Source organism: Myotis myotis, unplaced genomic scaffold (genome assembly GCF_014108235.1).
Source record: "Myotis myotis isolate mMyoMyo1 unplaced genomic scaffold, mMyoMyo1.p scaffold_m19_p_18, whole genome shotgun sequence".
Taxonomy (NCBI): Eukaryota; Metazoa; Chordata; class Mammalia; order Chiroptera; family Vespertilionidae; genus Myotis; species Myotis myotis.
Window position 1 is genome coordinate 23,828,253 of NW_023416322.1, and position 23,757 is coordinate 23,852,009.

Consider the following 23,757-nt stretch of genomic DNA (forward strand, 5'->3'; position numbering starts at 1 on the left):
ACAGCCCTCCAGGTGGGTTACAGGAAGCAGGCTCTGCAAAGAAATAACAGTTACAACCCAGAAAACCTCATCCGCAAAAATATTCTAAGCAGGTTCCTCAGAGAATGTGTGGAACATGTGAAAACAGCATATCTCCTTTCACACCGGAGCTAGAAGAGAAAATGTTATTAGTGGGAATGACATATGTGAGCTTTGCTGTGAATAAATACACAGTGTCTATGTATATAGAGTATATGCATAATAATAACACCTCAAGTCTATATGGTGCTTTTCTTCCTAGGAACTAAAACTGATCCATGGTTATTACTATCTCATCTCTCCTTGCAGACTTTTTTCACTTATATTTTGCTAGTGCATTACCAAAATAGAGAGGCATTTAAGAGCCATTCTTTTGGTGTTTCCTCCGGTGCAGTCCTGCCTTTCCATTATGCTCTCCTTAAAATGTAGTTAGGGGAAAGAGCCCTGTTATAGGGCCCTGCCAGGGAGTCATAGGCCTGGGTCCCAGATGCCTGCTGGGTGCTGTCATGGGTCCCTACAGTCCTGATTGGTCCCCCAACCCCCATCCTGAGCTTCCATGAAGAAGGTCACCATTTAGGGTTCGAGTCGTATGTCAGATAATATGTCTCTGTTACTTTCAGAGGAGGGGGCATGCACAAAGCCCCATTACCTGCTAATGCTTTTTCAAAAGTCAGTTAGCAGGTGAATTAATCTACTTTCCAGCACATTGGGAAGGGACTTTTGAGTATAGACTAGTAATTTTGGATGGGGAGTGTGCTTTGGGAAGCTGGGAGGGAGTGTGGGATGTGGATTGTTTCAGAGGCCTCCAAGGAGGGCATGATTTGGAGGCAGGCCCCCGGAGGTCACTAACCAACAGCATGAGGACACTGGGGACTGCGTTCAGAGGAGTCAAAGTGGGGAAGTGGCATGAAGAGGGCTGAAGCCACAGGCAGAGCATTTAACCCCTGAAGCAAAACCTCATCTGTTCAGTGATCTGAGTTAGAGAAGCACCTTTGCCATTTACTGGCTACTTAGTCCTCTGGGCAGTCTTAGAAATCAGACCATTTTTTGGATGTGTAAACTGATGCTCAGAGACATTGTGATTTTCCTGAGATCTTCCAGTGCCTCAATCATGGCACACACTCGCCTGCTGACTCTGGGAGATAGTTATATGATCACCCAGGACTCTCACCTGTTGTCCTTGAACCAAAGGCAGAATGGAGTGAGAACAAGACAGCAGGCTCCAAGCAGAGGTGTATTGATGAATGTATGGCCCTTGGGCTGACAAGCAACATGACATTGCTCTGATTCTCCCACTTGGGCTGTATGTGGTCTTATCCAGGTCTCACTTCCTAGCACCAGTCTTTACTCCGTTGACCTTAATGTCCCTCTCTGGCTGCAGAGCTAGCTTGCTCCTTAAAATATACTTTTCTGTCTAGGGGGGGGGGAATGGACACATATGTAATACCCTTTGTAATACTTTAAGCAATAAAATATATATATATACACACACACACACACACACACACACACACACACACACACTTTTATTACAGGGCTGTTGAAGTTTGGAGGGGCAACCAGTTGTAGTCCTTAGATAGTTTCAAATTCCTAATTATACCTTGGACTCTTCTTCTTGTATGTATTTGATTGGATTCTTCTGCATGTATGTATTGATTGCTAGTAAACAAGAGAGCGGGACGGGAACAAGCTTTCCTCCCGCAACCAGGGTAAGAGCTGGATGATTTGGGAGCTCTGGGTTCTACTGGGACATACTCAGGGAGACTTTCCAAGGGAGAACATCTGGACTTTAGGAGATGAGCATAAATTCACCAGATTAAAAAAGAGAAGGAAAAGATTATTCCTGGGCACAGAGTACACCCACACGGATGAGCATGTGCAAAGGCACAGAGGCATCTACCCAGAGCCACATATTCATAGAACATTCTGTATTTGTGTAGCATAAACTGTGAGGAACACGAAATAAAGCCAGAGAAGTATCTAAGGATCAGATTATAAAATACTCTTTTTTTGTGTGTGTGCCAAACAGCTTGATTTTATTCCTTTCAACCTCGCAAAGCTAGCGTATCCACAACACTTAGCATGTCGTTTCATGCAACTCCTTAACCAACTCACTGACACCCGAACACCTCCTTCCCACACCCTTAGGAAATGGAGATAATATGCAGAAATGTGCCTCGAGTTTAAAATTTTTCCTTTGGCAGAATGGGGGAAGCGAAGTCAGGGGAGAAGATGCAAGGACGATGCCCTGGAACATAGAAGATGTTGGGGGGAGTCTAGATGAGAGTCAGTGAGAACCAAGAGGAAAGTAGCGCCAGGAAACAGAGGAGGGAGGAGCTGGGGACATGGAGGCATAGATAGGATTGGGTGACTGGGATGGTAAGAGCTTGCTGCCCCTGGGGCATCCTGCTCTGTTATTGCAGGAGACTTCTTCACCTTGAGCTGAGCCATCACTCACTCAACAAGCACAGCAGACTCTCCATGTGCCCGGCATTGCTCTAAGCACATAAGAAATAGTAACTGGTTTAGTCATCATAGCAGCCCATGCAGTAGGACCTAGTGTGACTCCCCACTTCACAGATGGAGAACTGAAGCTTGGAGAGGTCATGCAGCCAGTGCGTGGTGGTGCGGGCTCTGGGCTCTAACTGCTGTGCTACACCGCTCAGTGTGTTCCCAGCATTCAGCCAACATGGACTGAGCGCCTGTCTACCTACCTGTCCATGAAAACTCTTCACCTGCTGTTGTAAGCACAGTCCCCTCATGCCGTGTGCTCTTTCTAACCAGTGGCAGCATTTCAGGCATTCAAAGACAGAGATGGCCACTGCTGCCAACACTCAGATGTTCCCCTGGACCCCACTCCAGGAAATACATGGCTATGGGATGCCCTCTAGGGCAGGGATGGGCAACCTTTTTGTGAGTGCGTGCCCAAACCAGCAAAATCTCTGACTCAAAATTCTTCTGCGTGCCAACCCTAATTTTTTGAGGACATGTTATGCCTACTTGATATCTCTTAAGGTATACGTATGTGAAGAACCTTGAAGAAATAGTAAAATTCATTTGAGCGACAAAAATACAGTATATGATGATAAAAAATACATTTATTTTTTTTTTTTTTTTTTTGTTTTTTTTTTGTTTTTGTTTTAAATATATTTTATTGATTTTCCACAGAGAGGAAGGGAAAGAGATAGAGAGTTAGAAACATCGATGAGAGAGAAACATCGATCAGCTGCCTCCTGCACATCCCCCACTGGGGCCGTGCCCGCAACCCAGGTACATGCCCTTGACCGGAATCGAACCTGGGACCCCTCAGTCCGCAGGCCGACGCTCTATCCACTGAGCCAAACCGGTTTCGGCGAAAAATACATTTATTTTTTAATGTATACGTGTACACTGATAGTCTGACAGAAGACTTTATGACTCCGTTTGATATTATCAGTGGGACTTTTGCTGCTGCATCACTGATGACAGAGATTTTACATCAGGTTTATATTTCGTGACCTTCAGAAATATGCACGAGCTACTACTTTCATCCGTCAGGCTACTCCTATTACGAGACTTAACAAAATTCATCACTGAGAACAAAGATTCACAAGCATAAGTGGATGAAACCAAAACACTGGTTGGATCTAGGAAGGCAGGGAGAGTTAAGGCAGAGGCATAGCAATTGCTCTTCCCCTCTCTCGTCAATCCATGTCTATGGTCTTTAAGATAACTTGTTATGTAAAATTATTTATTTATCTAAGATGCACCTACACTGAATTTATCTGAAAAATAAAAAAGTCGATATTAAGAAAAAAATTGTAAATGGAAGATTATAAGAGAGGGTTTCGCGTGCCAGCAAAAGTTACTGACGTGCCATGTTTGGCACACGTGCCAGGGGTTGCCCACCCCTGCTCAGGGCCATTGGATCACTTTGTTCCAAAGCCCACTGCTCCAAACTCAAGCTTTGGGTCTCATATGAATTTACTAGGGGCATCATAACAAACTACCACAGGCGGAAGGCTTAAACAAGAGAATCCTAATTCCCTACGCCCTGGAGGCTGGATGCCCAAGGTCCAGGTGCCAGCAGGACAGGTTTCCTGAGTTGTTTCTCCCTGGCCAGCAGGTGGCCACCTTCTGGCTGCTGCCTCTTCTCATGGTCTTTTCTCTGTGTTCTCAATGCTTGCACCGGGCATCTCTCTGTGGGTCCTGATCTCCTTGTAAGGACACCAGACAAATTGGATTAGGGCTCAACATAACAGGCTCATTTCAATGTAATCACATCGTTGAAGAGCTTATCTGAATGTGGTCACATTCTGAGGTGCTGGGGGTTAGGACTTCAATATACGACTTCTGGGGGACCCAGTTCAGCCCCTAACTGGACTCTTCTCCTCTCTCCCCACTTACCTGGCTCATAGCTCAGCTTTCTCCCAAAGACACATCATATTATGGCAATAGAGGGAATTAAATTGAAATATGCACCAGTAAGATGGATCTTTTCAGAACTGTAGAATTTGTACTCATGTGATTCCTAAAATGATACCCCCCTGCCTCCCTCCCACAGAGTGGCTTGTGCTCTGACAGCTCGAGGGGAGGTACTGTGATAAAAGCGCACAGGCTGGCCACGAATCTCCCCATTTTAATGCCCTTCATTAAAACCAGCGTTTTTATTACAAAGACCTGCCAACGTGAGTATTAGACAGAAATGTGTGTTAAGCTGCCATTGATCTTTCCGGGTGGATTGTACATTAAAGAGGGCACTTTCTCACTCTGTTGGCCGCTCATACATAAAAGGAAAGCTGGAATCAAAGGTAAAGAGCCTCAGCCTCTTCCCTCCCACCTCAGCCTTGTTCCTCCCCATTACCATGGCGACCAGGCCAGGGGTAGGAGCCACCCAAATCTCGCTTCCAAAGCTTCTTAGACATCTGGGCCTAGGCCATCTTCTCTAGTCCACCCAGCTGGTTCTCCCCCAGGCCTGGGAGGTCAAGGCCAGTTGGGAGGTCAAGGCTGGTTTACCAGGTTGCTCTTTCCAATCTGGAGCTTCCATTCCCTGGGAGAGGGTCTGCGTTGTCCCACTTCTGAGGAACGACAGTTCAGCTAGAAGCATGTGCAGGATAATGTTCTCCCACAGCATTTCTTCAGCGGGGCAGTGCTAGTCTAAGACAAGGGCCAGGGCCATCTCTGAGGGTCTGCTGGGGATTAACTGGTGTATGTACATGCATACACATTTGCGTTACTGTATGACATGGACAGAACCCAGACATTTAATGGAAAGAGGAGGAAAAGTCATTTGGCAGGGAAAGAAGTTCACTGAAGAAATCGCAAAAAAAAAAAAAAAAAAAGAAAGAAAGAAAGAAAGAAGAAGAAATCGTGTATCTAGGGTTCACTAGAGCCCGAGAGGGAGTCAGGGCTTGTCACTGGGTTCCTGTCTGCTAAGATAGAACAAGTCAAGAGGAGAGAGTGGGGCTTACACTCGAAGGGCTGGTGTTGCTAGAATCATTTCTTCCAGGGCCACCACTTACTTTAAAAGAGTCATCTCTGCCATCACTACCGTATTCTCCACTGCTGCTCAGACTCTTCTGCCCTTATACCCTATTCTGGTGTGCAACTCAGTGTAACCTGCAGAGCTAGCCACCCTCCTCAGTGGGGGCTGTGACATGCCCCCAGCAGTGGCCCCTCTGTGCTGGTTTGGAGCAGGGGAGAGGCCTGACCCTTTGTCTGCTCGGCCAGTGGTGGTAAATGTTAGAAATCAGAGATTCAAATACCCAGAAGGGACCCAGAATACCAGATTCCTATTCCTTTAAGATTTCATCTCTTCCCCACTGAATGCTACCACCTCCATCATTGCAAGTCAACATACAGCACAAATTATGAATATTGCCACAGGTACAGACAGACATGACCACGGGTTCTGTCAAGGAACCCAAATAAAGACGTTTCCAAGCTGAGATGCAGCAGGTGTGGCGGCATGAAGGGAAGGATATAAGTGAGTTTTTTACTCAGAGCGATGTACTAACTTCAATCTTGTCATGACTCATGAGGCTGTTCCTCTGTTTTACTTACTGATCACAGTGTGTGTGTTGCTTTTCTCTCCTGGCTGTCCAGTTCCGCTGTGTCAGACAGGAACAGTGAGCATCCTGTTCTCGACAGCGCTGGCTGGCTCCTTCCTTCCAGCCCAAGGGTCCACCCACCCCACCACCAGCACAATGAAATGGCTGATGTTACCTCTGTTTCTTCATTTTGCCAGACTTTCTGCAGCACTGGGCAGCACTGAGCTCTTACTCACTTATAAGGCGAACGTTCATTGTGTTCCCACCTTGTGCCCAGCCCTGTGCTGCGTTGTCAGCCAACTGTGATACAGGACTGGGCCACTGAGTCTCAAGAGTCCAGAGGCTGCTGGAGAAGCAAGTGATCAGACAGCTACAAAGCACCGAGCTGCCCCTGCGTTAGAGGGACCCTGGGGGGCCAAGGGAGTGCAGCAGAGAATCGCTGCTGCTCTCTGACTTGGCCGTTGCTTTGAGCTGCTTCTCTGAGCCCTCCTTCACTGGGTCTGCTCTTTCTACAACGGTCCTCTGCAGCCCTTTGCATGCTGACGTTCCCAGCCTCACCTTCTGCCTGCCCTTTCCTCGTGCTGTACGTTTTCTCTAAACACTCTAATCCATTCGCAAGGATTCTCTATCCCCTTTCTCCTGGGAACTCTTAGATCCGAACCTCTTTGCTGAGCTCCAGACCCACACACCCACTGCTCATTCATTTCCTCTGTAGGTGCCTGCAATGCAACCCCAAACCTGAACTTATTCTCTGGACCCCACCTCTTCCTAATTCACTCCTTTCAGTGTTGCTCATACCACACACCATCCCAGTGAGAAACCTCCTGCCCCTGGCCCAGTGTTGTTACTCGCAGAGTCCCTCCAGAGGGGTCATCGTATGCAGCCTTCCCACAGTGCTCACTGCCCTGCAGCAGCTGGTGCCACCATCCCCACATGGACCACTGTAGTCATCTCTGGGCTCGGCTCCACGATCAGCCCTGGATCTCCTCACTCCAGGCTGTGCATCACATGGGTGCCAGAGGAATCTGCCCAATGCCCGGGTCTCCCACCTTTAAGACTGAGATGCACTCCCTCTAGAGCCATGCAGAGCTCCACAGCCCGCTTGCTGAGCGCCCTCACAGTCTCACTCCACACACCTTTACTCTCTCTTCTCCTGCTCCCCCAGTCACCAGAGCAGCCCCCAGTCCAGCCACAAGGGGCCATGCGACACTCCCTATACCCAACGATCCCGCTGCCCTTGTCTTTATGTATCTCTCCCACCTCAAAATGTCTCCAGTCTCTGCCCTTCTCTCCACCCCCACGCCAACACTATTTCTGACTGTCATAGACTGTCACCAGGACTCTAGGCCCCCCAGGCCACCTCTGCAATGCCAGACCCACTGTCACCTTCTTGACAAGGACCCTTCATTGGTTCCCTTTTACTACTGAGCTCAGCCTGAACCCTCCATGGTCTGAGGAGTGCTTGGCCTCACCTGCTCCAGCTCCTGCTCCTGCCCGGACTTCTCCTGTTCTTATGCTCCGGCCACGGGAACCCTAACACCCGCAGACTCCCAGCTCCATGCCTTGGCTCCTGCCCACCCCTCTGCCAAGAATGTCCCTTCCCTGGTGGCTCTGCTCATACTTGAGACTAAATGTAAATGTTACCTCCTCCTGGCAACTTTCTCAGATTTCTCCCTATTCCTCAGATTGGATTGATTCTCCCTCCTCTGTGTTTCCATAGTCTCCTCCTGTCATAGTCACTGCACTCAGCACAGTAGCCTACGCTCCTTGGGATTGGGAACTACGTTGTACATGACAGGAACTCAACAAGTGGGGCATAAATGAACATATTTTGTTAAAGGAATTTCTAAAGGTGAAGGGGCTAAACTAATATTATCACAGATGCTTTATATGCACTCAGTTAAGTCTCACATGAACTCTATGGGGCAATCATATATGCCCCATCCATATATGATTAAGGAAATCAAGGCTCAGAGAGGGTAACTTGCCCAGAGGTGACCAGGAGGCATTCAAACCCATATCGACACCTTTGTATCCGTGCCCTTCTCTTTTCACTGTGCCGCCTTCTTTATTAGGCTGGCAGTGCAAGCTCTCCCACCCTGGGAAGGTCTCCAGGAAGAAGGTGGCCCAGTGTCCCCAAAATCAAGCCTCCATGTCCCACCATGGTCACTCCCTACTCTGCCACCCTCCTCCTCCAGCTCTGCACGTCTGCAGGCATAAGCTGAGCAGAGCTTTCCCTGCTGCCATATCATATTGCAAACTTCTATCTAATTTGCCATTGCCTCACTCCCTGAGGGCACATTTACGTTAGTACTTTAAAGGCAAGCGTCTCTCCATGAAGCAGGCACGAATCCATTTTTCACTGGCATTCACATTATGGGCAATGCAGTGCTTTATATATTAACGAGTAATTTTCTTTGCCCAATGCAGTTCAAAATTCAATAAATGTCATTTAAGCCCCATTTTCCCACTTGTAGGTCAGAGAGCAGGCTCGTGGGGTGGGGAGAAAATTCCCACATATTTCCTGTCCTCCTCCCCGCCCTTGCCCCAACTGCCCCCGCAGATGTCAGTGTGCCCCATATGACTGTCACTAACATTCAGGGTGGGTGCTGCAGTCAGGTCCCAGTTCCCAGGACCCTGGAGACTCGCCTATGTCTGTTGGAGGGGAAGCCCCTGGAGTCTCCCCAGTGGACTGAAACCGACTGTTAGAAAGGCCATTGCTCTGAGTTAAGCTCAGCCTAATTCCTGTCTTTTCTTAGAATCGAAATGCTCCATTAAGTCCACTTATGCCTAACTTCACCAAGTTCATTGTATCACTTTCGGGAACCAGCTCAACTTGTGGCTTGAACTTGAGTTTGAAGGGTTAAGGAAAATGATGGTGCAGAAGGCAAACTGCTCTGTCTTTGTCATTATTCCAAGATTGCCCCTTGCTGGCAAGGAGGGGGCCGGGGAGGGGGGGTGGGCAGGCAGAACAAGAGGCTGCCTTTGGCCCCTCGGAGGAAGAAAGTAGCATCACCCTTGGGTAGACCATAGTCACCCAGCTCTGAGCACAGGACGCATGGGACACTCAGGAATATGGGTCCAGTTCTGCTCTCTGCATTGAATAATAATAAAGTAAAATCTCAATTAAAACCAAGTCATAAATCACATTTAATGTTGCCCTGATGGGTCGAACCTAATATGCCAGGACTATTAATCATCTGGCAGGTCATAGAATCCCAGCTCCCCTCTTCTGAGGACTCAGGGGTGAAGGGCTATATCTCCCACCTCTGCCACCATTTAATCAGACCATAGAGGGCAGGGGCCAGGGAGGTGTGGGACTGTCATTTCCCAAATGTGGGGCTGAGCAGTGTGCATACAGCAGAGGAGTGCAGTAGGGAAGGGGAGCCCAGGGTCCTAAATAGGCTGTGTGTCTGCTGAGTGTGGGCTGGGTGCAGCAGTGACGTGTAGATGCAGTTGCCGGAGCCAGACATACAATCTTTCAGGTGGAAGAGCTTCCCAAAGACCAGACAGTGCCTGGTGGGCATCAGGTACAGGGGGAAAGACAGGGTTTCCTGACATAAACCCATTAGTGAGGGGGCCTGCACACAGGGAGCTGGTAGACAACCTGGCCGGCCCAGGGAAACATGGCCGGGATGGGAGGGCCTGGTAACTGGGCAGAGATTCTGGGTGGGATGTGGGGTCCTGGGAGTGTGCAGTGTAAGCCTGGAGAGACAGGGTTAGCAACATACAGATTCCTGGAAGATGGACGGACTGCAGGTGGTGTGGACAGCAGCCAAGTGACTAACTGGGGCAACTGCGTTCCACAGATCTTCAGTGGGGGCAGGGCCTTTCCTGAGGCCTCAGGGAACCGTGAGAGCCAAGCTGGTGTCCTTAGGAAAGCCAAGGCTGAAGAATGCTAGAGCATGAGATGTGAAGCTAGAGGCTGGCATTAGAGTCCTAGCTGTGTGGCCTTGAGCCAGATGCTTCGTCTCTCGGAGCCTCTGTTTCTCCATCTATAAAACAAGATTCACAAAATTTAATTCCCAGGGTTTTTTTGAGGATGAAAGGACATAAGAATGTCCACAGTGACAAGTAGGGGGCTCGAGTAATGAAAACTCTACTGTTAGTGCAAGAGTGGAAAGGGCAGTTCTCCAGAGCGAGTTCTGGAGACCATGGGCAGAAGTGAGGTCCAGGTTGCAGAGCCAGGGTCCAAGTTGGTAAATGGGTGGGATATGAAAAGGTTAGACCAAGTGAGCACTGTGTTAAACCACCCCACACCACCTCGGGGCCCCGCCAATGTTATGTCACCCAGCAGGTCTACTTACTGGGGGGTGGAGTTTGAGGGATGGGCAGGATGGGTGTGGGCAGATGCCCCACTGGGTGTCCAGTTCAGGGGGCAGTGCTGGCCATGGGCAAGGCTGCAGAGTGAGGATAAGGTAGGCCTCTTACCCACTTCTTCACTCCTCCATCCCTTCCTCTTTTCTTCCTACTTTCCTTCAACATATATTTCTGGGTCCCTCCTATATGCCAGGCATTGGAGGCATGACCGTAGGAACCTGGACAGAGCTGAATGCGCAATGAGCCCCACTCCAGCCACTGTGCGGAAGGGGAAGTCTTGATCAATCTAAACCAATAATGGCAACTCTCCTTCCCTATTTATCACAGAAATTTCAATGCATACATGGAGCATGAGGGGACTCGTCCTTTGATGCGTTTCAGCCTCATCATTTTCTTCCTTAAGTTAGGTCTGTGTTTTCCCTGGAGTTGGCATCAAATCAAACCCGTCATGTTTGACATCTTGGATATACACCAAATTAAGGACCTTTCTACCTTTATGTGACCTGGTGAGCCCATGCAACTTAATTTAAGTAATTTAAGAGTCAGAAAAGGGCAGGAAGTGGACACGTTTATAGTCAAAAGAGAAAAGAGGAGGGCAACTAAGCACGTTGTGGGTACTTATCACTTGTCAGGTCCTAGGATATGTGCTTTCCCACCGGATCTCATTTAATTCTCAAAACAACATTACATTATGTGTTACTAGCCCATATTTCAAATCTAGAAATCAAGACTCTGAGAGCAGTGAGTATGGCTTGCCAAGGCCATGTTGCTATAAAAGTCATAGAGTCTGGAGTCAAACTTATGTGTGCCCTCATTCCAAAGCCCTCACTCTGCTGAGAGCACCTCCCTGCAAAGGTTAGAGGGGGAGGCCCAAAGACAGAGATGAGGAAAGGCCCGTGGCACGAGGAAAGAAAATGAATTGGCAGAAATAAGGGAATATCTGAATTAAGAATTCATGGTGGTAGAAGGAAAAGGTCTCATTTGAAAAGAAAACTAAATGTTGCAAGAAAAAATAATCTGAGCAGAAGCAGTAAACACTTGAAAATAAGGAGTAAGATTTCCCCAGAGAAGCTGCAGGAAGAAGTCAAAGTAAAAGATGGAATAAGAGGGGTGTGGGAGGAAGATATGAGAGGTAGAGAATTCATTTTCTGTTATTTCACAGAAAGTTCCTTGTAGGTTACTGGAGTGGAGAGTCCAGAGTACAACCTTTGAGAAAAAACACGAGTCAGCTCTGACATTAACGTTATCTAATCTTTGGGGAAGTGGATGTAATATTTAAAATTTTAGACACTCTCTCACCTCTCAGAAGGAGTCTTTAAATCTAAAGGTGAGCAGGGGAGGGAAAATATTTTCTTGGGAGCAAGAGTTGTCCCTCCTGTGAGGTAAATTACATCTTTCCAGACACTGAGTGCTATCAATCTTAGTCCCAGCAAATTGTCGCCACTGACGGCTATGAACCCCAGCTGGAGGCTAGTGGCTAAAAGAGGCCGTGGATCATGATTCTCCAGAGTCGCAGACCCCTGCAGCACAAAAATCATTTCCTGGGGCTCCCGGGGAGCTCCACCCATCCATCTGGGGCCAGGAGGAGTGATTTTTCTCTGAAGTGAAGGGAAACAAACTGAATAGCCCAAACCATGTTCTACTGGGAATGCTTCTGTGGCTTCAGTTGTGCAAGCATGCGTGCATGGGGGGATGTGCACCTGCATGTGTGTATGTGTGCACCTACATATGTGTGCACCTACATATATGTGCACCTGTGTATGTGTGAATGCATCCATGTGGGCACATGTGCAGGTGTGGGTGCAGGTATGTATATGCACCTGCATGTATGTGCACCTGCTTCTGTGTATGTGTGCACCTACATGTGTGTATTGCACACCTGCATGTATGTGCATACATCCATGTGCCCACGTGTGCTGGTGCATATGTGTATGTGCATGTGTGTATCTGTGTCCTGTGCATGTGTGCATGAATGCATGTCTATATCGATGCGTGTGCATGAGAATGTGCACACTTGTGCATAGTATATGCGCCCATATGTCGACACATATCCCACAGACACAAATCAACAAAGTCTCTGCAGAAGTGTCTCTAGAGAGACAACTTTGAGTGGTAAAAGTACTGAACTGGGAGTCAGAAAACCTAACTTGGAGCATATTTTGAATGAATTCTTTCCCTTACTTGTTTTGCCACCATAGACAAGTTACTAACCCTTTCCTAACCTCAGTTTCCTCGTTTATGAAATGGGGTAACATTCCCTGCCTCATTGTTGTGGGGATCAAATGAGATAAGATGTGAGGACAGTTTATAAGTCAAAACACATTGTAAAAACACATGAGTTCTCTCTTGATTAGGGACAAAATGGAAGGTGATATATGATGATCGAATTACTCATTTTTCAACCTGCGTCCATTTTTCAACTGGTTTATCTCCTTGAAATCCAAAGGCTGGCAGAATCAGGAAGGTTTGCCAATATCCTGGTGCTTCTTCTTTCTTGGTAGGAGTGAGGGGCCTTCCACTGGCCTCTGAGGAAGCCCCCAGAAAGGCTGGGGTAGTGTCGCTGCACTCTTTCAGCCCAGCGGGCCTCTTAGACTTGCTTTGGTGCTAAGGGAGAAGAAGCTAGCAGAAGGCAGCAGAGCCAGACTCTCAAGACAGTCTCCCTGCTGCCATCTCTTGTCTCTCCAGCTTGGTGGCATAGGCCATCTTCTTGCCACCCATTCCTAGCAGCAGAGAGGACAACAAATCCTCCATCTGCCTCCTACCTTCTTTCCCACATCTCCACTGAAAGGCAAAGGTGTCCTGCCCCCGACTCAGGGGAGAAGCCAGATTAACCTTTCTGACACAACAGCAAATGTTAACAGTCTGCCTTGCCTTTCATAATGCCATCCAGACACCAGCCCTTCACCGTCTGTTAGAAATACAGAGAGTATATGTCAGCGCTCACCCGCACATGCTGAATCGGAAAAGAGCAGTTATAACTGCAAACTCTATATACATTATTTATCAAATGAATTCTGCGGTAGGAATACAATTCATTTCCACTCTCTCCCTTGTTCTTTCATTTCAATAGGAGATGAAAGAAACCATTTATAGGATTTTTCTGGGCATTACTCATGCAGCAGTATCCCTGCCTAGGGTTTAAAGTCAGAACTGTCTATTGACTGGAGGGAGTGGGCTGATTGAGTGGTAGAGAAACAGCCCCTGTCTGCCAGGTTTTCTCAGGCTCTTCTCTCCCTGGCCGCCACCCCGCTCCTGGGTCTGTAAACCACTGGATATCTCTTTGGCTCTCTAGCCATACTTGAAAGAGGTGGAGACCTTGACTCACAAGGCAAGTGACTTGTAACTGTATCTTCTTTGCAATATCAGATTTAACAAATTATCGCAAGGTCAGAAAGATGTTCCCAAGCAAGACCAGCTCCCAGTTGGCCTCCCATTAGAGAACAGAAGAAATGTAGCACTTACTCGGTTTAAACTAGTATAGCCCTTAAAGTGAAGTCCACTCATTTTCATAATTACCTTGGTTCAAAGTCAGGAGTGTTTCCTGGTGGGGATGGTGGTGGTAGTAGTAATGTCAGAGGCAATGACAATGGTGTGAGGTGGTAATTGTGATGGTGGTGGTGTTAGTGGTGAGCGTAGAGGTGATGGTGGTTGTAGTGATAGCAGAATGGGGATTGTGGTAAGGTTATGATTAATAGAGGTGGTGATGAAGGCAATGAAGATGATGGTGGTGGGATGGATTGGTACTGCTATCGAAGTGGTGCTGATAGTGTTGGAGGTGACGATGGTGGTACTGCTGGTGGTGGTAGAGATAATGGCAGAGAGGAGATAGTGACTGGGTGATGATTTTGATGATGGTGATTGTGGTGGTGGTGGTGGTCTGTGTATTATGGTAGAGTGTGACAATACAATCTTTGTAATTCAGGACAAATTTCCATTAAGGAATGGAACACTTCTTTTGAAAGAAGACACTTTACTACTTTTTCAAATCTGATCTTCATAAAACTCCTCTGAATCCTGTCCAATCTTGTGTTTCTCAGAGTAGAGGTTGTAAAATCAAAATTCCATTTCTGAAGCACTGGTGTGCAAAGCACTTTCTCATCTTTGGGGCTAGGTGTCCTGACCACCTTCTCTCCTAAAAGTCAGAACATGATTGTCTTAGAGCCCAGCTCATGTTCAGCTTCACACCTCTGGCCCATGGTGACTCCCCTCCTCAGACCTGACTTAGCTGGCTCAGCACATGTGTCGCCTTTATTATTTTATCTCATGCGTATGCTTATCCATCTCTACCAGATTGCAGTCTTTTTTTTGAAGATGAGGTGCATTTCTTGTCTTCCTTAAATCTCCTATCCTTAAAGTAAATACATCTTGAACAAATGAATGAATGGGTTGATAAGTGAATCTGTGATTATCATTTTCTCCCACAACTACAAGCATGATGGCCCATGCAATAGTCAAAAAATTAATTTGAGCATAAAGATCCCCTCTGCATTGTAAGAAAGAGGGAATTTAATGAATAATATTGCAGTAGAACTTGACATTTATTAGGCTCTGTGCTGAGCACTTCACACACGTTACCGGCTTTCACTGTCACGATGAGTTTATGACGTGGGGACTGTTTCCCCATCTTACAGGTGGAAAACTGAAAATCGGGGAGTTTCAAGAATTGCCATTAAAGTCTCATGGTTAAAAGTAGTAGCTTAGGACTCAGATGGATGTGATTTCAAATAAGAACTGTCACTTACCAGCTGCCTGGCTTTTATTAAGTCAATTTTATCTCTGGACTTTGATTTCTTCATCTGAAAAGTGGGGAAATAACACTTCATTGTACAAGGGAGAATGGTAGGAGAAGAATTATATATTTATAAATATATAAATAGTTAATATAACATTGTTATATATCTCTCCCTCTTCTCCCCCCCCCCCTCCCCCCCACCTCTCTCTCTCTCCAGTACCCCTCAAAAGTGTTCCATAATATCTGTTCTTTCTTTTCCTTCTCTGTTTTTCTGCTTCAGGTCTTATAGCCTTCAAGTGCTGAAAATAGAGCTTCAACTATATGTCTGGTTGTCAAGCCCATGCTCTCCCACACCACATGTTTGCCTAAAAAATGAGCTACCTCTCTGGGTACTGAGGGTGAGTCACAGGGCGTCTCCAGGAGCGATGATGCCACATGACCGAATGGGTGAAAACCAGGCAGGCTGTTTTGTGTGGCTGGCTCAGTGGTCTATCATGAGTCTACAAAGTCAAGTCCTGCTTAGCAATCCACCTGCACATGGCCACCCACATAGCCTGGGGTCCTATGCACGTGCATTGCCTATGGAGACGGAGCCCCTCCCACACATGCCAGGGGTACCGTGGGGCAGCTTCTGCAGGGAGCAGCTGGTACAGCCCCCCCGACTCACGGCAGCCCACGTGTGGCAGCTCTGGGGGTACACTTCTCTTCTGCTTCCCTCAAGTGTTAAAAATTAATTTAACTCTGATCGCACTGACAGGGGAAAAGTTAACAGAAGTTTTATTTTTAATATATGAGGAACCTTAACAGGATTTAGTAAACCTAATGCCTCAGAAATGGGTAGGACTGCTGACAATTTGTCTCCCGGAATCTGCAGAGTTCAGTGGGGAGCTTAGGAAATGGAGGAAGTATTATTTCAGTAGCTGGAGGCAGGACTGAAATTCCCCCCAGCCACTGCGAGAAATCCCAGTCGCCTGCCTACCCAAGAAAATTGACTCATAAATTGCCCAAATCCTCAGTTTCCCCTTATTACCCCGACCTCCAGTTTTCTTTCCTATTCCAAAAAAATATAGATCATTTCAAAATTTTAAAGATATAATAGAGCTTTTCACTTAGAACCATAGAATTTTAGAGCTGATTTCTTCCAGCTATAATAATTTATGGTACTGAGAGATGTGGAGGGAAAGTTTATGAGAAAATTGTGCTGAACATGGACCATACATTTTGTTGCAGACATGGCTCTTGGCTATTTTCAAAAGCTACTAACTTTAAAAAAATCTTTCATGCAAAACGTTCCTCAGTTCCCTTACACGAACTGCCTGAACTATTCGTTGTTAGACTATATTTCACAAAGGAGACCAGTCAACGACTTTTGCTTAGGAATTCTTTCACTGAGTGTTTATTGTGTGGCTACTAAGTGTCAGGGAGTTCTAGACAGTCAGGGGTGCAGCGGCAAATGAAACAGACAAAAATCCAAAAACGTTAACAAAAGGAATAGTAAGACAGTATATCGGAAATGACGAGTGCTACAAAGAAAAACAAAGAAATGGAGTCAAGGCTGTCGAGAGGGTCCCTTTTAAATAGAGTAGGCAGGAAGGGCCTTGCAAAGAATGACATCTGAGCAAAGACTTGAAGTGAGGGAACCGGCTGTGTGACCATCCAGGGGAAGAACAGAGGCCAGGAGGTGCCACAAGGTGGATAGGAATAGCCAGAAACATCAGGAAAGGTAGCATGGCCAGCCTGGGGTGAACAAGGGTGACGGAGAAGGTGAGCTCAGGGGGCTGCAGGTGGTACATGGGGCAGGCCTCAGGAAGCCTATAAGTGTGGTGACCCCTGCATTCCAGTTGCCTAGAGCAGTCTTGAATTAACAGCTGTTGTCCTGGCAGAATTATTAATAGTGGCCCCGTGCGTTCCCATGGTGCCCCAGTTTGGATGATCAGCTTTTGTTAGAGGAGGTCATTGAGAGGATGTGGCCGCTGGTTGACCCTCAAGCTAGATCAGGGCAATAGGAGGCTCCTTACCCTTTCCCTGTCCTTGGAATGTGTGTTTTGCCCACTGTTCCCATACTAGGAGTCACTTCAAGGATGAAGCCTTGAGAGAGTAATGTGTTTTTTAGACCATCTTAGCACATACTAGTACATGACTGAACCCTAGTAAAGGCTCTGTAGAAAGTCTAAGATGCTGGTGGGCAGATTCAGAGATCTGCCTGTCTTGCCATCGTCCAAGGCAAGCCTCGTCTATAAGTTCCCTTGCTTATCACACCTGCCACCTGCCAATCTGGGGTGATCTGCCTCTTTCTTTGGTCTCTCCTCCCACCATGTGTGGTGGACCTATTTCAAACTTCACCCAGTGAACTCCCGAGGGTGCAAACCAACAATTACATAGTCATTCCACTGGTGGGCTCCCCTTTGGACCATGGCTTCTACACTGAGCTAAATGGATGCCAGGGGATTAGAACAGTGACTGGACCTGGCTTACACCATCAGGGACTCACTCGCTGCTCTGTTTAGAGGAGCCTGATGGGGTGGAGATGGGCGAAGGGAAACAACCTCAGGGACCTTTGCTAAACTCAGTGTTTAGATACTGTAAAAATTACTAAGTGATCCCCGATGAATCTAGTCCAGTCTGACACCATACATAGTTATTAGCATATTATTGACTATATTCCCTGTGCTGTACTTTACATTCTTGTCACTATTTTGTAACTATCAATTTGTATTTCTTAACCCTTTCGTCTTTTTCACCCTCCCCAACCCCTTCCCATCTGGCAGCCATCAGTCTGTTCTCTGTATCCATAAGACTATTTCTCTTCTTCTTATTTGTTTATTTTGTGTGGGTTTTTTTTTTTAGATTCAAATGTTGATAGATTTCTCTCTTTCCCTCACACCTGAAATAGGCATAATATAAAATTTACCATTTCAACCATTTGAAGTGTACAATACACTACATTAAGTACATTCACATTTTTGTGCAACCATTACCACCCTCCAAAGCCAGAACTTTTCCATCATCTCAAACTAAAGCTCTGACCCATTGAAGTTAGTACTCCCCATGCCCCTGCCCCCCAAACCCCCGGCCCCTGGCAGCCACCATCCTGCTTTCTGTCTCTATGAATTTGAGCTTCCTGGGAACAGAGGTACCTCTCTCTAGATGCCTCGTATAAGTGGAATCATACAGTAGTTGTCCTTTTTGATTGGCTTATTCCCTTCAGTACAATGTCTTCTAGGTTTATCCAGTTTGTAGCATGTGTCAGAATTTCCTTCCTTTTAATACTAAGTGAGATTCTCTTGTATGTCTAGACCACACTTTGTTTCTTCGTTCATCAGTTGGTGGACATTTGGGTTGTTCCCACCTTTGGGCTATTGTGAATAATGCTGCCATGAACATTGCTGTACTGGGCCATCTTTTTAAAAATACAAGTCAGTTCTTGTCATTCTCCACTCTCTTTAAGCTCTCCCAAGCATCAGGCTAAGAATAACTTCTTACTCCTTTCCCTGGTCCCCTAGTCCCTACAGGTTTCTTCTCTGCATCTTCCCTCTCTCCTGAACTTAGCAGACTGCAGCCATATCAGCCTTCCATCTACTTCTCAAGCACACCAAGCACATCCTCAGCAGGGCCTGTGCCCATGCTGTTCCCCCTGCCTGCAGTGCTTTTCCTGCAGACACGAGTGTGGCCAGCCCTGTCTCTTCATTCAGATCTGCTCAAATGCATCCTCCTTAGAGAGGCTTTTCCAGGGGCCCGGCACCCATCTGGCCACAGGTCCCGTCCCCAGGTTTGTTTGCTCCATAACAGCTGCATGTGACATTAGCATTACTGTTGGGTGCTATCTTCTTCTCCCACTAGACTGCAGAGCAGGCTGCCTGGTGCATTGCTGAGTCCCAGAGCCCAGACAGTGCCCAGCTCACGGGGCACCTGTGTCTGTGGAATGAACAAAGCCTGAGTGCAGCTGGATAGAGGAGTCACACGACCCCAGAAGGAGTTGACGGAGGGAGACGCAGGGCACACAAGTTGGTTCCCATTATAGTCTGGCCTGTGCTGCTTTGGCTTCCTCCGCGAGGGAGCCTGGGGCAGACAGATGTATGGCACATCAGGGGACACTCGGTACAGGAATAACCAAGGCACGTGTCCACTCCCACCAGGTCAGGCTTTGTGTTTCCAGGCTGTGGGTCTGGCCAGAGCAATTCTTTATAGACAAGCCCTTAAGTCACTGCACCACATAATATATATCAGCAGAGAGCCCATTAGTCCACATTCCTCCAACATTCAACATGCTAAGTCATTTTTCAGGCTTGGCTTGATTTCTCATTTATCAATAAGAGCTACAGCCCTGCCCAGCTGGGACCTGCCTCACTGGCCTCTGCGAGGGGCAGCTCCGTAACAGGGGACAGGCGTGTCAGCGCCGTCCTGTGCTTGGGGGTAGGGTCCACGCGTCTGCTCTTAGGGGCTGTTAGAGGCTCTCGTCTGTGAGGTCGGGGGCGCAGCCAGTGGCCTGTCCTGCCACAGTGATGGAGTCCCCACTGGAGAGGCGCAGCCAAGACTCTGCTGCTGGAAGCAACGTGGTACGTGGACACAGGAGCAGACTGGGGTCTGGAGGCCTGGCTCCCAGAGGCAGCCTTTACTAACTAGCTGGCACTGAGAAGTCTGTTAACTCTTTAAACCCCAGTTTCCTCACATGTGAATGCAAGGGATTGGGCTGCTGCTCCATGAGACCCCTTTGAGTTTGAACAGTCTACTCTGTGATGCAGCAGGAGGGTCCAGAGAAAGATGTGAGAAGAGAGAGGAGCCAGCCCTGCCCTGGTCCCCTGCCCCCTCTACCGGCACCAGCGGTGGTCAGTGGTGCCCTTCAGAGCTCTAAGCCAACGTGAATTTATCTCTATGGGGGGAAAGAACAGGGAGGAAATTCCTCTTCCTCCCCCCAAGAATGAGCAGTTGACACTGCGAATACCGGATGGGAACACTCTCACTGTGCCCCTGCGTGCGTGTGTGCCCATGTACTGTGTGGGAGAGGGAAGGGGGCAGAGCTCCCTGGGGAATGGAGGTTTTGCCGTGGGCCGTTTCTGTGGTGGCAGGCAGATATCATTCCATTGGGCTGCTGGGGACAGGCAGCAGTTTCCGCAGTGTTTTCTATGACTCCAAGTGAACTCTACTATTTCAGATAAAAAACAGCCCAGGGTCTTTGCAGAAATTCCCATGCTTTGCTGTCACTTAAATGTGTCCTCAGGTGGCCATACCAGCAGGCTGATCACTGAGTCGATGACAGGACCCAGCAGAAAAGTGATCCTCATATATTGGGGCCAGCCCCAAGGAAAGAGCTAAAGTGTACCCAAGCACCTAACGTGTACTTTAACATTCTCTGGACGCCCCCCCCCCACCCCCCAGGTGCAGTGACGACCTAAGCCACTGCTGGCATGGAGGAGAGCAGGGCAGACTTCTTCCCGGCTCACCTGCCTGCCTTAGGGGCAGAAACAGCTCCTAGCTCAGTCCTGGACTTCTGGGGTCACCAAAGTGACCATGGAACCTTGAGCCTGGAAGTGCCTGCTTCCCACCCTGGAGGGCATGTGGCTGCTCAGCCTCTTCCAGTGGCTTCTGGTGGCCTCTGCTGAGCCCGCATGTACCATGTGACCATCCACCTTGTCCTGGTCAGAGGTGGACAAGGGGAGCCCAGAGGGCCACCAGACTGAGAGCCAGCAGAGCCCCCGACCCCTCCTGATAGCAGACGTGGACGGCAGAGCTTAAGTTACGGCGTCAGGGCTCAGGAGACCTCCTGAGCAGACGGCAAGCGGCACCTGTACATGTCGCCAAGGCTCTGCTGTGGCTCCAAACCACCCACTCACTCCTGGGGGAAGTACTAGTAAACCCAGGCGTCTGATGTCTTTCCCGTGGAAAGCAGTGAGCAGCAGATAGTAACAGTAGTGACAATAGGTAACATTTATTGAGCCCTTATTATGCGAACAGCCAGCATGTTAGCAGTTTGCATGGATTAGCTCATTAAATAGTCAGAATAGCCATAAGAGATGTGCACATAATTGGTCTCACCTTACACGTGCCAGCATGAAATTTGATGATAGCAACGGGAATTTTCCCTTGTTGAGCTCCACACACCTCCTTCCCCACATGGAGCCATGCCCATCATTGCCTCAGAAGCCACACCTTGCCCACAAGTGGAGTGGATACAAAATTAAGAACAAAAGCCAACCAGCAACACCACCGAAAAATAAATCAGAGAAAACACAGAAACTGTGTCTCCAAATAGGCATTATAAAGTCACAGCAGAGACTGTAGAGATCATATATATATATATATATATATATATATATATATATATATATATATATATATATATATAAAATTGGTTTCAGAGAGGAAGGGAGAAGGAGAGAGCGATAGAAACATCAATGATGAGAGAGAATCATTGTTTAGCTGCCTCCTGCATGCCTCCCACTGGGGGATTGAGCCTACAACCCCGGCATGTGCCCTGACCAGGAATCAAACTGTGACCTCCTGGTTCATATGTCAACGCCCAACCACTGAGCCTCGCCGGCTGGGCAAGACTACAGTCTTGAAGTAGGTACAAAGCCTTCTTGCAAGTGCCCGGAGTTGGGAACCCTTCTCTCAGGACCCGAGGAGCAGGAGGGCCAACTGGTGGGTAAAAAAGTGAGAGCCTATCGGCCTGCACAAGCCTGGCATCTGCATCTCCAGCCACAGTCTTAGAGATGAGTATGAAAAGATTGAAAAAGCCAGACACACAGGAACCACGCATTCCCCATAATGGTACAGATGAGATTATATTGTCCAGAGCATTTTAAAAGCAGGAGCTTATTTCAAAAAGGGGCATGCAGAGGCTACACCGTGAAAACTCAATAAAGAAGAACATCTAATGAAAACAGCTATGACGTACAACTGCAATCACAGGTCCTGCATGAATTATTAACCCCAAGCAGTTTTCTGCCAGTTCTGGGAACCGTGGATCGCATCTCGGGTTTACAGTTTGGGAGATATTGGTTCTCGGTTTCATAACAGAGAGCTTGAAGCAGGAAATGCAGTTATTTCTTCTTTAAATATATACTGTAATTACCAGTCAGCAAGGACTAAATGCTATTACCCATCCGCCTCTCCATCCTGGCTCTGGGGGAATGAGTAAACCTGAGCAGGTTCATACCATTTCCTGTGGCTTAGTGGCCAGGGCACGTAACACCTGTAAAGTTTTGAGAATTTGTTTTGGAAATTTTTATAGGCAGAGACGAAGAAATGAAAAAAGTCGTTGAATGGGTTTAAAACTTCTGCTCAAAATCTTTTGCTGAATTTTCCTTGCAATCAGAATACAATCTAAACTCCTTTGTTTCATTTATGAGGCCTTCCATGGTCTTGTCCAACTCAGCTCCGACTCTGCATCATGCCTCTCCCTCCTGATTCCATGTCAGTCACCTTGGCCTGTATGGTTTTCAAAGGGGCCAAGTTCTCTCCCAACTCAGGGCCTTTGCCCATGCTTCCCCCTCCCCCTGAGTCATTCCTGTCCGCCCCCACATGCTCTGCCTGATTCTCTTTCTCATACTTCAGGTCCCAACTTAAATAATCACCTCCTCACCAAGGTCTGCTCTGAACGCCTTTTCTTAGGTGCCTGCTACCTATGGGGCACTATTCTCCATTGCGGTGTCCTGTCAGTTTCCTCCAACTCACTAATTGCAATTTACAGTTGTTTAGTTGTGGTTTCATGTGGGAGGCCTGTCTCTCCCAGGGGACAGGACGGCAGAAACTGTGTCTGTATTATTTACCACTGTCTTTCTAGCAATAAGAATGCTACCTGCTATTTGTTGAATGAATAAGTGGAAGAACCACACTGTTTGTTATTTCTTATATGTGATGTGCGAAGAACAGATTTGAGTCAGGATGTATGACACATGCACAGGGATGGGGGCCCAGGACGCTCCACCCATGCACCTGTGAGAAAGTCACCGGTTGTGGGCCCGCCCGCTTTGGGCCCCCCACAGTGCACTTGCGTGTGCCTCTCTTTCGGCACGCACCCAAATTTTCCTCAGCCAGTCCAGATCCTTGGATCTTCTCAGGCCCTCATTAAGTCTCACTTCCTCCTTCAGAAAGGTCTTAGATTACTTGGTCAGAAAGTGAAGAGACGGTTTAAAACTCTTCCTCATCTTACAGGGCTCCTGTCTCCCTCTTTGGCCAACCGAAGCCCTAACTCCCAATTCACCACTTAATTACATGCTCTCTACCGGACACCTGGGTTTCATGTGCTGATTATGATTTTTCTATCAGGCTGTAAATATTTTGATCAGAGTCTCTGATTCTGGTGCCTCCTTATTCCTGAGAGGTCTAGATTTAAGGATGCAGACCCGCAAGTCCATGGCCACATGAAGCCAAGAGCTCCCCCATGGACTTTAGGTTTCATGAACCCCTCTGCCTCAAGCTCATGTCAACTAGAAATTCAGTCCTCTGCTAGGTTCCTTTCAAGAGCCGCGCCCCCCCCCCCCCCCCCCCCGACACCTCCCCCGGCAACTCAACCCCCAAACAGAACACTTGTAGGGCCGATAGAATTTCCTGAAGGTTTTGGAAGCTGCAGAGAAGGAAAATACATCTCGAGTCATGGAGAAGTCAATCTCAGAGTCCAACCGTTTCGCCTTCCTTTCCCCCGAGTCTTTCCCAGCT

The 23,757-nt window shown here is 47.7% G+C and overlaps 1 protein-coding gene across 1 annotated transcript in view; it reads left to right on the forward strand.

The window, feature by feature from the left end:
• Positions 1–23,757, forward strand: part of TNR (tenascin R) — a 322,971-nt gene that overhangs the window by 219,023 nt on the left and 80,191 nt on the right. The window lies entirely within an intron of this gene.